Below are 14,877 nucleotides of genomic sequence, written 5' to 3'. Positions count from 1 at the left end.
CGCTTACCAACCTTTATTCTCGCACCAAACATATACACCACACACCTATTGCATTTACACTCTTTCGCTCCTTTCCCTATACTTGTCTTCTACGCTATCACCCATCTCCCATACACACTACGTTCCCATACGTCAATCAAAATGGTTGGTGGCAGTGACTCATCTTTACACTTACTTATGATATATAATTATTAGCATTTGCTGCACATACCCATTACCTACCCCCCACCCCCCTTCCATTCCACCATCCCTCTCGTTTTTTCGTCTTTTTACTCCCCTCTGCTTCTCCACTTATGTCTCTCCCTTCTACTTGTTATCCCTGCTTGTTTTATTTTCTATGTCTCTCCCTACCCCTATCCTGCCGTGTATCCATTTCCCCCTTGCATCCCTCTTATTCACACCCTCTTCCTGTCACCTCGTTTCTTCCCTCCTCTCAACTTATAGTTTCTCCCTCTTATACTCGTTTTCCCTTCTTGTTTTACCTTTTCTCTCTATCCCTGCCCTATCCTTCCTCCATCTTATACCTATCCTGCACTGTATCCTGACATATTTCCTATCATACCCCTTTTTCTATTCCTTTTTCCAGTTTGTCCTACCTTCTCCTGCCCCCATCATATCCCTATCCTACCCAGCATCCTACCGTAATCCACAGGGCACATCCCTCTGCCAGCCTATTTTCTACACTTCTTTTTATCTCTGTTTTATGCTGGCTTGATTTACATGTGTTTTACGTTAATTTCCACGTTTTTGTACATTTCTAAATAAAACTTCCATTGAAACCTTTTCGTTATCCACATATATTTAACAATAATTCACAAGATGTGAATGTACGGCTGCTGCGAATGCATTTTTTCACCTTTTTTATATTGTTATATTTTTCAATGGTTTCTTTTTGCTTGTTCATCCTTTACTTCTCTCTTTTACAGCGAGAGAAAGTAACTGATTTATCCTTCTTATTAATGAATCGCAGAAGATTGTTTTAAGTATTTCTATGATAATTATAATTTTCTTAATGATTTCCTTTAACGTTTTATTGTTTTTGTTTATGGTTTTATCTTTTGTATATGTTCTTTTGTTATAACATGTCCTATTTGTTTTACTGTATTTTTTTAAGTGCTACGCTTCCGTTAATGTAACCCCCATGTTTTTGTTAAATAAATGAAGTGGATACTCTCTGTTGTGACTCTACCCTTTGGATTTACCTGTCTGGATTCTGGAAACAAGGTTGTACTGCCCCTTTTACTTGCCTGTGCTGAAGATTCATTTATTCTTTTACGCATTTAATGTGAACTATTTGTGCTCCTTTGAATTTTACTGATTATGAATTTTATTTACTTTTATCTTTTCCTCATACTTCTTTCTTTTATTCATACTTTATCCTTTTACTCGTCTTTTACTTGAGCTTTTATTTCAGCCTTTGCTTTTTACAGCTTTTTTGTCTATTTCTACAATTTTTAACTTTTTTCCCATTTTACCTTTTGCGTATTTTAGCTTAGACGTTATTTTTCTGTACTGTTTTTAAGCCCCTCTGGCAAGCTTTAATATTTTCAAGCTGGCATCTTTTTCGTAATTTTAAACCCTTCTAGCATTTGTCATTTTAAAGTCTTGAACTTAGTTTTACTCTGGTGCCTTCTGCACATTCTTTTTATTTTAGCAAATTTGTATTGTATATATCATGTATCATCTTCATATTGGTCACGCTCCTGATAGGCCTGCATCTCCGGGGATAGTTTGGGTTCTGAGCCTTCAAGCTTGGTCCCCTTACCCCCTTTTCGAGGCCCCTAAGCCTGGCATATTTTATCGCCAACTGATGTTCTTGGTTGCGTTATTTTCAACCAACGATAAAAGCGTCACTGTCCTCTAAGGATTACTTTTTCACTTTTATAAAATATATTGTTCGTTACTCATTGGTTTTTGAAGTTATGGGGTTACGAGAAAGTTAATAACTATACTCGAATATTCATAACCACCAGTGGCGGTAGTGCTTGACGCTTCTTGCGTGGCAGACACTCATCACTCAATAAACTCAATAAACCGAAAACCGCCATAGCAACCGTGCATTAAAGGATCATGGGTATGCTTTAGTTAAACTCGTATATTCATACTCAAAATATGGAAACCTTTGGTTTCACCGTAAGGAGAGAGTGAAGCGGCTGATATACATGAGCTACATTTATATCATTTCGGGTATTGTTTGCCTAATAAGCAAAATCAAGAATCGCTCCCCCACATTTTATTGTAAGCGTGTTGCCCCATACCCCTTTCAGATGGGAAAGAGCCTGCCCTTATTCCTTTTGAGATAGTTCTATCGGCTTTGTGCGACCGGCATGCATCGAGGAAGAGGTCAGCTGGTCGCCGTAATGTTGCAAAAATTACCCGTACCTACCATAAAAAAACATTTGTCAATAACACTGTAATGATCTATGATGACAACAATGACACAATACTGATAAAATATTAAAATATAAATTCAAACGTACACCACATCACTGACCTGCCCTTGCAAAAGCTTAAACGAAACTGAGAAAGTGACTGATAGTTTGTCTCAATATTGTAGACAAGTAAGGTAAACAAGCAATAATGTAATTGCATAATCAGGATTGGATAATAGAAATGATAAGGAAAAACGAAATAGAAACGCACATAGGTTTGAGTAGGAATGGCGACACTTTTTTCAAATGTACCTAAACTCTCATTTTATCACAACAAAATGTAAATCTTCAAATGATTTTTAAAATGACACTAAGATAATAAATTTTGGTAGCATAATAAACAAGTTACAAGATTTTCAAGTTTGAAAGTTTCGAAAGTTTTTCTGCCAAAGAATATACAAGAATTGTACAAGGTTTTATGACAAAAAAAAAGAAAAAAAAGAAAAAGAAAAAAAGACCGCAGCTTTCCTTAATATCTGATAATCAATGTGAAACTTTCACAGAGGATAATACATGTTCTGCCTATTGGAAAGTTGGTCATTACCAATCCAAAATATTAGGCTTATACAATGATCTCAAGAAATTATCAAAGAAATTTCATGTTTCTAATATTTTTGGGGCTGGATTCAGTCATAATATATTATTTGAAACGCAACATGAACATACTTGGACCGACGCCATATTGCCAACATGCCGCTTCTCCTTGTCGTGTGCTGTTCAGTTCGGCCGAAAAAAAAAAATTTGCTCGTCAGAATTTTCTAAAAGTAGACAAGTTAAAACAATTTTAAATAGTTCGACAAATCTAGTGTAGGATTCGGTACAAAAGAAGATGGAAAATTTCTGTCTTCAATTCGTCCTCAATGTTCGTCTGGCTGGCAACGGATAACGACTGCAAGGATTAAAAAAAAAAAAAAAAAAAAAAGTTCAGTTGTATAATGACATAATTTGAATACCTCCCCCCATGAGAATTCATTGAAAAAAATGCAAAAAAAAAACACAAAAAAACTAGGAATTCATTGGAAAAAAAACGGGAGAATTTCTGAGGCCTGGAACACGGGAAACGGCAGAAATCTGAGCCGCTTCCTCGCAAAATATAGACACACCTAATTTGAGAAAGCAACAAAACGAATGTACTAGCATCGAAAAACGAAAATCGGAAATGATTTCCAGGTTTGTCAACAGCTTCCTATCTTATTTGTTTTGAAAGAACTGTCAGCTTACTGAATACTTATGCTAACGTACGTTTAGGTATCCTTCTGCTTAGCAAAGCTGTGGACATTTATATCAGTTTATCTCCTGAAATTACAGCTGATTATGATTTACCAAAGAGGCTTCTTTTAGAGGGGGTTCAGTAAAACTCCTGGTGGTTACAGACTAGATTTCATAAATTCGAAAATCAAATATGGTGAAACCTATGAACAATTTTCCATTACATTAGGACGAATGTTCGATAATTGGGTAAAAGCCAGTGAAGTTGAACATCTTTTATGATTATTGATCAACTAAAATCTTGTTTCTGTAGACCTTAGTATGTTCATCAAAGAGAATAATTTGTTCACTCTGGAAGAGGCCGTCAAGTTGGCAGATAAGTGGGCTTCTGCACTGGCTCCTACTCTAAGTCCAACATTGGTTCAGAAAAAGGTAAGAGAATTGTTTAGGCTAGGTCATTGATTCCTGATACCGTAAAAATGCAGTCTAAATCTAAAATGACTTGCATTGGATGTGAGGGAGAGGGTCATATTAGACCCATTGTCCTAAGAATCCCTTAGCCTTCAAGCAAAATGCTTATCAGAGGGTTAATTTTTTTTTTGACAATTTTCCACCTCGTAAATATCCTGCCTTTGGAACCGACAATGGATCAGGGATACAGGATGTTAATGTATAATAGTGTCTGAGCAAGCTCATCATAATGTTGACATACCTCATTGCAAGTATGTAAATGTTGCTGATTATTTGAGAGGTACTGACCCACTCCCTGAAGTTTGGTGTTTTATCAGGTGTCCATATTATGTCGGATAGACTGATGTGTTAAGGGCTCCTATAAAGTTCTATAGTGTCTTCACTGGTAACGTGTCTAGTGCAAGAAATCCAAATTCTGGTGATGTTCCTGAGCCACCTATTTCTGGTAAGTCTGTAAATTACAGTACATCTCAGTGTCATGGTCCTTTTGGTTATATCCAAGCTGTGGACATAACCAAATTAAATGAAACTTGTATCCACAGTATATATATATATATATATATATATATATATATATATATATATATATATATATATATATATATATATATATATATATATATATATATATATATATATATATATGTGTATATATATATACATATATATATATATATATATATATATATATATATATATATATATATGTATATATATATATATATATATATATATTGTGGGGTGTGTGGTGTGTGTGTGTGTGGGTGTGTGTGTGTGTGTGTGTGTGGTATGTGTGTATACGCATATATATATATATATATATATATATATATATATATATTATATTTTAATATAATATATATATATCATTAATATATAATATAATATTATATATATATACATTATATATATATAATTATATATATATATATTATATATATATATATATATACACACACACACACACATATATATGTATTATATATATATATATAATATATATATATATATATATATATATATATTATGCCGACTTTTTGCCAGTTCTGAATGGCCTGGGGGGAGCCATGGGCAAAGTATTCACCAATTTAGTTGTTCTAGCCTTTCCCCCTCAAGGGGAGCCTGAGGGGTGGACTGTCTCTCCATAACATACACTGGGGGCTTACCATGGGCCAGTAATGAATTTTCCCCCTTTTTAGGGGCAGTGAAGCTTGCCCCTTCATCACATAATCCACCAACCCAAATTCTCCGGGTTTTCCCCAACCGCAGGCTCTCCTTTGACCACGACTCTGAACACCACTACTACCCCTTCTCAATGCCTACTATTACAAAACCCACCCAGTTCAACACTCAACCTCCAGGAAACATTCCTACTCTCCCAACATTCTCTTTATCCAATATACCCCACAACCTTCTTCCTCAGCTACTCCATTCACTCTTTTTACTACTTTACAACTTATTCTACAAGTACCTTGCCCTATTTAGCCCAGCCAAATGGGGCCCTATTTTTCGTGATCCCCCACAAACCCCTTACTCTGACAATACTCTCCTCTTCCAGTAATGTCTCCAAAATAAGTAGATAAAGTTCCTTTCTGCAACAACCTGATCATTCCAATCCTGTCACAGTTACATCTGAAACCCATGCTATAGCATTATCAACCCTAACTGACTTCCCTGGCAACCCCATTCCCGTTGAACCTCATCCACCCTCAATACTTGTACCAGAACTGTCTCCATCTCACCAACAAACTCACTCTGCATGAGGCCAGACAGGAAGCACACTGATAAAAAAATTTTTATTCCTTAATGATGCTCACTCTGTCCCTTCCCTTCCCTCCCAAGATGATCCTACACCTATCCCCCCCCCTCTTATATTCCCACTACCTCCTACCTCCCCAATCATCTTTTTCCATTCTAAACCCAAAACCCACTTCCCAATTTCTACTGCAACCCCAACACCCCCCCCTTTCTCCCTCCTTGCACTACCCATAGCAGACAGATACATACTCCACCCCTTATCCAACCACACACTTCCCTCCATTTTACCTCTGCCATTACCCTTCAGACACCGTTTCCTCTTCCCCCTCTCAAAACCCCCCTCATCAACCTTCCAATTTCACAACTCCCACTTCCTCCACACTAAAATTGACTCTGATGTCCATCCTCCTCATATTTCCTCCTAATACTACATACCTCTCCCATATCTCACCCCCATCTCCTTCCCCTTTCAAATTCTGCAACAGGCATTGTAACAATTATCGTTTGTAGATCAACTAAGTAATAGCTCCCCTACATTGGAATATTCGTAGTTTCTGTTCTCACAGTCCTAACCTTCGTCAAAACCTTCTTTAAACCCATCCATTATCTGCCTCCCTTTATGTATATTGTATATATTTACTCCCTTTATGTCTCGTCTATACATATTCATCAGGAAACACCATACCTGCCTTTCAAACCACTGTCTCTTGCACAGTTATTCTATCTTTCTTTTCTGCTGGATCACAGTTATTTCAGTCTATTTATCTCCTTTCTACCTTATCAATTTGTTCCCTTGAAACTTTTAAATTTTTCCAGCCCCCTTTTCCCTTATAGGTGGTGATTTTAACTGCTTCACATGCTTTGGGTGATTCTATCATACCACCCGTGGCCAACCCCTAGAACACTTCCTCCCACAACTGACCTTATTATTCTTAATTCAGATCTCTCCACACACTTTGACAAGCGCACACAATCTTTTTCATGCCTTGACCTCTCTCTATGCTCACCTTCTCTCCATTTAGACTTCCATTGGTCAGTTCTAAACCACTTTCCAGTCCTCCTTTCTCATACTTCATATGTACCATTTCCTAATCTCTATGGTGGAAGTTTGACTGCACCAAATCACTTTTCTTAAAATGTGCAGACTAGAAAAGTTACCACTACAAAGGAGTCACCCCTAATCAGCTATCAACCCATATCTCCTTTAAAAGAGCACCCGCCTTTCTTCGTCATACAATCCAAACAGAAAAAACAACTAGCTGGCGAAATTGTTTCCTTAATTATATCTACATCTGTCTCACAACGGGGATTGATTGATTGATTATTTAAAATTATCTGCCGCGTCAAAAGCTAAAGTCATTAGCGGCGAAATACCTTGTTAACTAAAATATTAAAATTTTTTAAAACTTTAAAAATCTATCAATAAATATCTTACAAATAATAATAAAATAGATAAAAAATCAAAGCATAAATATTATGCTCTAAGTGCATAAAATTATTGCATAAACATTATGATAATTAAATTTTTTTTGAAAATATTAGTCTCCCTAAGGAAATTAATAAGACCCTCTATGTCACAATCTTCCCCCAATACGTTTTCAGTGTATATGGGGGAGACGAGTACATACGTCTTTGGTCTGAGAATGTTGCACATCTTTCCCCTACATGTGCGATTTGTTTTAAAGGCTCTTGGCATCCTTCACAAAGTGCTTCATTTTAGCCATCATTGGCCATGAGTCAGTTTTTGTGTGCCCGATTCTTATTCATATAATACAACTTCCACTTTTCGGTTGGGATGGATGCTAGTCGCCCAACTGCCAAGGTCATCTCTAATGTCTCGCAGTTTTTCTGGAGGCATGCTTCCATTGTTCCCTCCATTTATCACGAAGACAACTTCTGATGCTGGGTTTCAGGTCGGTTGTGTGGGAGAGGAAAACGAGCATCACAAGGCTGAGCGGCAGCTGCCTTGCCTTCTGAAACAGCCGCTCATTCCTACTGATACCAACATGCGCTGGCACCCAACATAGAGTTATCTTTTTACGTGTTGACATCAGTGCAAGCCAATCTTGAACCTCCCCACTAAGGATGTGATGAAATTTTTAAACTCTTGATGCTTGTAAGGCACTACGAGAGTCACAATTTTATCACAACAGAATGGTTCGTAAGATCTCTAGTCATCTTAACTGCTATAAGGATGGCAGTAAAATCTGCCCCGTGAAGATCGAGGCTGCTAGAGAAAGACTGCCAGAGGGAAACTTCCTTTTGCTCACTGCGCAAAACCCCCGCCATTTTCAGATTTCGAACCATCTGTATAAATTGCATTCAGATCCCCCGGGATTTAGAAATGTGCTGAAGAAATTTCTCTCGGACTTCTGCTTCGGATCTCTCCCCCTTTTCCCCAAATTTCCCACTAAATCCAGCTCAACTTGATTAGTCCAAGGTGGAAAATTTTGGGAATTCCAACAGCCAGAACCTTAGTGAGACTCAAATTAAGATCTTCCACAAGATTCCTCATTCTCCTACCATAGGGTCGGCTATCTTCAAGGGGGTTGAAAACCAATCTGGATGTAGGAGATCCTGGAATCCTTTGTAGTCTCGTGTAGTAAATCAGGGTTTATGTATTTTCGGTGTAATGAAAGAGGTGGTTCTCTCCACTCTCAGCATACAGGGACCCACAGGTGAAGACCTGAAAGCCCCAGTACAGATTCTGAGAGCTTCATTATGAACCGAGTCTAACATCCGTAGAACAGAGGGAGTTGCAGATGAAAAAGCTTCACATCCATAATCAAGCTTACTACGAATAAGCGCTCAGTAAAGCCGTAGTAGCGTTGTGCGGTCTGCACCCCAAGATAGATGTGAAAGAACCCGCAAAAATTTCTAAGTGCTTTTGTAGCCTTTACTTTCAATGTTTGATGTGAGGCACCCATGTAAGCCTTGAGTCAAAAATTAGGGCCCAAGTACTTCACCTCTTGGACAAATTGCAGGGGTTTGCTCCTAAATAGAGGGAAGGATGGGAAATTTTTCCCGTTTGTGGAAATGTATAGCCATGGTTCTTGCTTGGGGAAAATTTGAACCCCGATATGTTGGGCCACTGTACAACCTGATTTATTGCAGCCTGCATGTGTCCTTGCACATCCTGTAAGCTTCCTCCTGGCAGTACAGTGTTTAAAATCATCCACATACAGATTTCATGAGACAGAACTTGGAACAGCCTTTACAATGTCATTTATAGCAATGGCAAACAGGGTCACACTTAAGACACTCCCTTGTGGGACCCCTTCCAGCTGATCTTCCAGATTAGAGAAACTGTTTCCCACCCGAACTCTAAATTTCCTGTTAGCAAGGAAGCTTTGTATGAAGGTAGGTAATGCTCCTCTTAAGCCAATGTCATACTGTAGCGATATGCAAGCAAGATTGACCGTCGATCCTTGGTACAAGGTCTAACTGCCACCACCCGGTTAATTCGTCCAGGAACGCGAGGTATTATGTTCTTAAAGGAAGAGGCGTGTTGAAGGGTGTAAATGAAGTGATAGGAAGCAAGTGTAAGTGTATAGAAGTTACCAAGGCTCAAGGGTCAACACTGGTTAGCGTGGTTACGTCCGAGATGGAGTGCGTGTCGACCTGAAGTCGATAGAAATCAGATTTAAGGATTTGAACTCGTGCAAGTTTTAAATAATCCTATGGGTTATATGCCCAGATTCAAACCGGGGGGGGGGGGGTTCTCTTGTTTTGCCTTAAATTCTCCCTAATTCTTTACATTCTATATAAAGGCAGAGTGAGGCAGGCATACTGGCGTTTCCAAAATTAACTTTGGGTTAATTAGACAAAGGTTTAATTAGACAAACTGGAGGGGATGCATGATGGGGTCTAAAAGTATTCAATTCATTTTTACAAAAAGATTTTTATTTAAAACACGTTGAAATAAACAGGTAAAATACATTTAAACACTAAGATGCTGATAAGAATTAAGACAAACATTCAAAAATGCGAGTTAAAACAATTCAAGAGATAAAAAAACGTAAAGAGAGCACATCACCCTATCAAGATACAGAGAAAAAAGGTTAAAATGCCACCTTACCGCCTATAGCTCGTACTCTTACGACCAGGAACCCATCACGACTGCAGCCTCACGACCAAAATGCTCTCCCCTCCCTGACCTGGCTGCCCCGGCCTATATATATACACCTCCCCACAAGTAAGATGATATTAAGAGGGGAATCTCGGGTCAACCCAGGTGAAGGTGGCATTCCTCTCAAAAGAGGGCGGTGTCTTTCCCCTTTCCGAAATTAAGATTATACTTCTTTAAAAAAGGCCCATGTTGTAAACCCTGCCAAAAAAAGTAATGTATTTTTATTAAAAATGACATGTAAAAGAAGAATCAACTATATACCCCGACACCATAAGGGCTCTCCAATAAATGATAAAAAGAAACTGGATAGAACTTTAATTAACTAATTAAAAGAAAGAAATTATACATAAAAAAAATAGCAACCGTTTCATAAAGGCATCTCTCCCCCCCATTTTCCGGCCCCGTAACTTCATTGACGGCCCATGTTTTGAAAGGGGAAAGGGGGTAACTCTTCTTTCCATTTTTTCTTCTATGGGTGAGATTCACTCATAAAATTTCTTGAGTATGCCATGTTCCAAGTAGTTCATAACCCTTTTTCAAGGTCAAAGAAGATGCTTCATGTGACGTCGCTTGCAAAGGAATTTGTATAGAGTTTCCATCCTTACGTGCATCTGTGGTCGATCTCAATCTTAAAAACCCATATTATATGGAGTCAGCAGTTTTCCTTTTTAGCATCCAGTAAACCTAAGTTTACCTTTTTCTCCATCAGTTTGCAGATCGCGGGTGAGGGAATTGTCGGGTTTTTTCCTGTGTGAAGCATCCTTGCCAGGTTTGGGGACGGGAATGATTAAAAGACTCTTTCCATGTGGATGGCACGTCCCCTCCTATATATCTATTGAATAGGTCAACAAGACTTTTGGGTCTCTCGGGTAAGTGGATATCATTTGGTATGAATTCGCATTTCCGGGGGCAGTCTTACGGCAGACTCCCCAAAGCAGGTCCATCCCCTTTGCTCAAAAATGGCAAGTTGAGAATTTCTGCTGCGCCCTACTGAAGACGACATGGGTTGTTTCCTTTTTCCCCCGAAGAGTGGAGAATCAGGCAGTTAAGTTTGTCCAGAGGAGATCTCTGCCATGGATTTAGCTAGCTCATTAGCAACATCTTTTTACTGTGATATTATGCCATCAATCTTAAAAAGCAGTGGTGACAGTGATGTGCTCTTTCCAGCGATTTTACCACCTTGTCCCTACCCTGCTAAGGGGGGTCCCAGAGTTAATCAAGGAACATACTGTCCCAGACGCCCTTGGCCTCCTTTAGCACTGCCGGGCCCTTTGGTCGGGTCTTTTTGAAATGGATCAAGGTTACATACTGGGGCCTTTTCAACTCCCTTTAATGAGCTTTTTTTGCTTGACAGCTTTTTGGCATTCACAGCCCCATGGTCCCGGAGGTCGCGGTAGCCCGCTTTTTTGGGGAATGGATTTTCTGCTGAAAGGTGAATTCTGTGTGAAGTGATAACGCACTTGAACACCGGGAAAATCATTCACAGATCCATGCAATCTGCAGTTGTCAAAAAAGATTCCATCCGCATTTAAAGTCCCCATCTCTGCACCCCATTGGCGGAATACCATTCACCTCCCCCAAAAGTTTTGGGAAAATGGTCCTTTGAAATCTTCCATAACCTGCCAAAGTAAATTCTTTGTGAATCAGGTGAGACAATTGACGGGTTATTTTGGAGAAGTCCCAGTTTGAATTTTTGGGAAATTTGGGAGGTCCTGTTCAAAAAAACTGCATCACCTTAAAGCAAGGGCTCCCCAAGCCCTTCCTCGAGGGGTTTCACAAAGTGTCTCCCCCGAGGTGTGCCCACCTTGAAATCTCCCAAAAAAATGGGTGTGGGAACTCCAATAGATTTCCAATCATTTATGTTGAATTTTGTGGAGGAAAGGGAGATAGATGCAACAGTGTAAACGTGTCAAGCCTATTTTACAGCCTTCACCTGCATGTTGCTGCAGGTGGATGGCCTGGGGAAAGGGGAAAATCTTGACGTACCTTTCTGCACTCCTCCATGAGGTCCTTGCAAAAGTCCCCTAATGGGCTTAATTTGGGAAACCCTCAGGGAAAACGGGTGATTTTCCCCGGTCATAACCTTGTAGGCATACCAAACTGGGTTACATGAAGCTATCGATGTTGCAGTTCTTCCCATTTTGCATGAATCCCCGACAGTTCCCTTGGATTTTGGGGATCCAGTTCTTTAAACTATTTTTTCATAAGGTGTTTGGCAGCACCTGTGGTCAAGGTTTGCCCCACACCTTTAGGCTGTCCCCTTTTCCCGGATCTTGGGAAGTCTTTTTTAGGGGTTTTTTACCCTGGAACTAGTTCCACAGGCTTCCTTTTGACGGCTAGGGTTTCTTTTCCCGGGGCAAAGAACACCTAGCCTTTGCTTCAGGGGCATTCTCCTAGCAGCAGAGGCCCCCCGTGGGTTGGTGGCAGCTGGGGCTGTCACTGTTTAGACCCCTGGGGGCCCTTCCTGACGGCTCCAAAGACCCCACCTTGAAATGGTCTTTTAAAAGACTCAGGGTTCCTTTTTCCGGGCAAAGGACAAAAAACCCAGCCTTTTTTTCAGGGCATTCTGCTAGCAGCAGAGGCCCCTGGGATTGGGGGCACGGGGGGTGTCCCACATTTGGGGCCCCTGGGGCCTCCCGATGGCTCCAAAGACCTTTCTTTGGGGGGAGGGGTCTCTTCAATAGACCCCTCATCCTACTCCCTTTCGGTGGAATTCCCGAGGGAGTTTCGCAATTTGGGGGCTGAGGTTTAAAAAAAGTGGGAGAGGGGTGGTGTAAGAAGCTTTGGGAAAGGGAAGGGGTGGCGGGGGGGGGGATGGGCCCCGAAAACCCAAGAAAGGTTTTTCCCGGCTGTGCAAACAGCACACGGGCACTCGTTTTCCTCTGGAAAAATAAATTTCTCCTTGCTCCTTATTATCAATACTTCTTTTTTAAATTGTAATTTTACACTGCTTTTAAAAAAGCTTCATGAGCTTCTTTGCGTGGTAACAGCAATTGGGCCTGACGTTGTCATCTCCTTTTAGACCCTTCGTACCACACTTAAAATATTCTTGGGGTCCCTTTTCCCTTAAAAAGGCAAGAGTTGGCTCCATGCCCATAACCCTGGGGTGAAGCACCGCTAGGGTTGGGTAATTGGGTTTACCTTGAGGGGGTACCATCCAAATTAAATATTTTGGAAGACCAACGTATTAAAAGTTTGAAAGGGGAGTGGTGTAGACTGTTCCAAACGTCAAATTTTTCTTAAAACGTTTTTTGCCACAATAAAAAATTTTCTAGTTCCCCTAACAGTTTCTCCCAAATACCTCATCAGGGCTCGGGAAAAGACAATTTCCCTTCATGATTGGGGTTTGGAGGGGAAGAAAATTTGCCCCAGGAATGTCGCATATCGCCGCAGACGGGCACTCTCTCTGGTGACGAAACCTCAACATTTGGCTACCATCTCGCTGTGGGGTGATGCGAGGATCACGTTGACATACTTCAACAATTTTTCGATGTACTTCGAAAATATCAAGATCCATGATTGATACACCTTCAATGGTCCAAGATGGAATGAACCAGGGGTGGGTGCACCATCCCCTCTCATAGGCATTGGTGCACCAGGAAGCCATTTTGTCTCATCCCTCACTGGTGACCCCTCCAGTATGGGTAGCCCTCTGGTCCGGCTCACCAGATCATTGGGACCTCAAGCCCCCCCACCGCGGCAAGGCGGCTTCCATTAGGGGGGTCACAACTGTGAGATTACTCAGGACCTTCGCCGATGTTTACCTCACTCCGAGGGGCGGGCTTAGATCCTTCTCGATTGGCTCATACACCTCGTGGGGAACGAGGGTATCGGGCCTTTACATCGGCGCGGAAAATAAAAGGAGCACCAGGCAAAAATTCATCAGTTGTCCCATGATTTTGACCTGTGTGCTCCCTTCTGCCGTGTGATCTCGCCTGCTCCGCTGGATCCTCTCTCTCCTGATTGTACATATTTTGTTATGTGTAGTGTAGTGTTAGCAGTACCCTTAGCAGTAAAACCTTTGGTAGGTTTCCTCTGGTGTGTTTCCGTTGACCTTACCACTCTAATTCCTTTTCATAAGTTGAACCCTGATACTGGCGACCTTGTCAGGATCAGATGGTCTGGAAAACGGAACTATGAGGAACTACGTGCAAGAAGGTGAACTGCTGGGCCCTGAAGGCATAGCCTTCTTACACCACAATCAAGAGCAGGAGAGGATCAGATACCAGCAGCTGGCTCTTTACTACCAAAAAGCTGTGGGAAGAGCAGCGTCGCAAGAACTGCGAGGAGGAAAGGCGTCGGAAGCCAGAGCAAGCACTGTAGGATGCTGGCCAGAGGAGCGACTGACCACGGAGTCGCACGTGGACGCGATCCGTCTGCCCAAGGAAACGTCACAGTGGGAAACCTGTTGGTTGCCCAGGACACGCCAAAGGAACCGCCTGCCCAGGACGCTCTGGAGGAGCTGCCTACCCAGGACGCACCGGAGGAGCTGCCTGCCCAGGATGCGCTGGAGGAGCCACCTGCCCAGGATGTGCTGGAGGAGCCGCCTGCCCAGGATGCGCTGGAGGAGCCGCCTGTCTAGAATGTGCAGGAGGAGCAACTTGTGGGTAAGGGACATGCACATGAATAACCAATTGGTGTGGAATGCCCGCCTGAGGAATTAGTGGGTATCCTACTGCTGGAGGAACTGCCTGCCAAGGATACCTTGGAGGAGCTACCTGCCCAAGAAGGACCGGAGAATCTGCCTGCCGAGGATGTGCACCCGAACGACCAGTTGGCGTTGGATGCCTGCTCAAGGATCTAGTGGGTATTGGACTGCCAGAGGAGTTGCATGCCAAGGACGCGCCAGAGGAGCTGCCAGCCGAGGATTTACAGGAG

The sequence above is a fragment of the Penaeus monodon genome, unplaced genomic scaffold, assembly GCF_015228065.2.
Source record: "Penaeus monodon isolate SGIC_2016 unplaced genomic scaffold, NSTDA_Pmon_1 PmonScaffold_45, whole genome shotgun sequence".
NCBI lineage: Eukaryota > Metazoa > Arthropoda > Malacostraca > Decapoda > Penaeidae > Penaeus > Penaeus monodon.
This window is presented reverse-complemented; position numbering follows the sequence as displayed.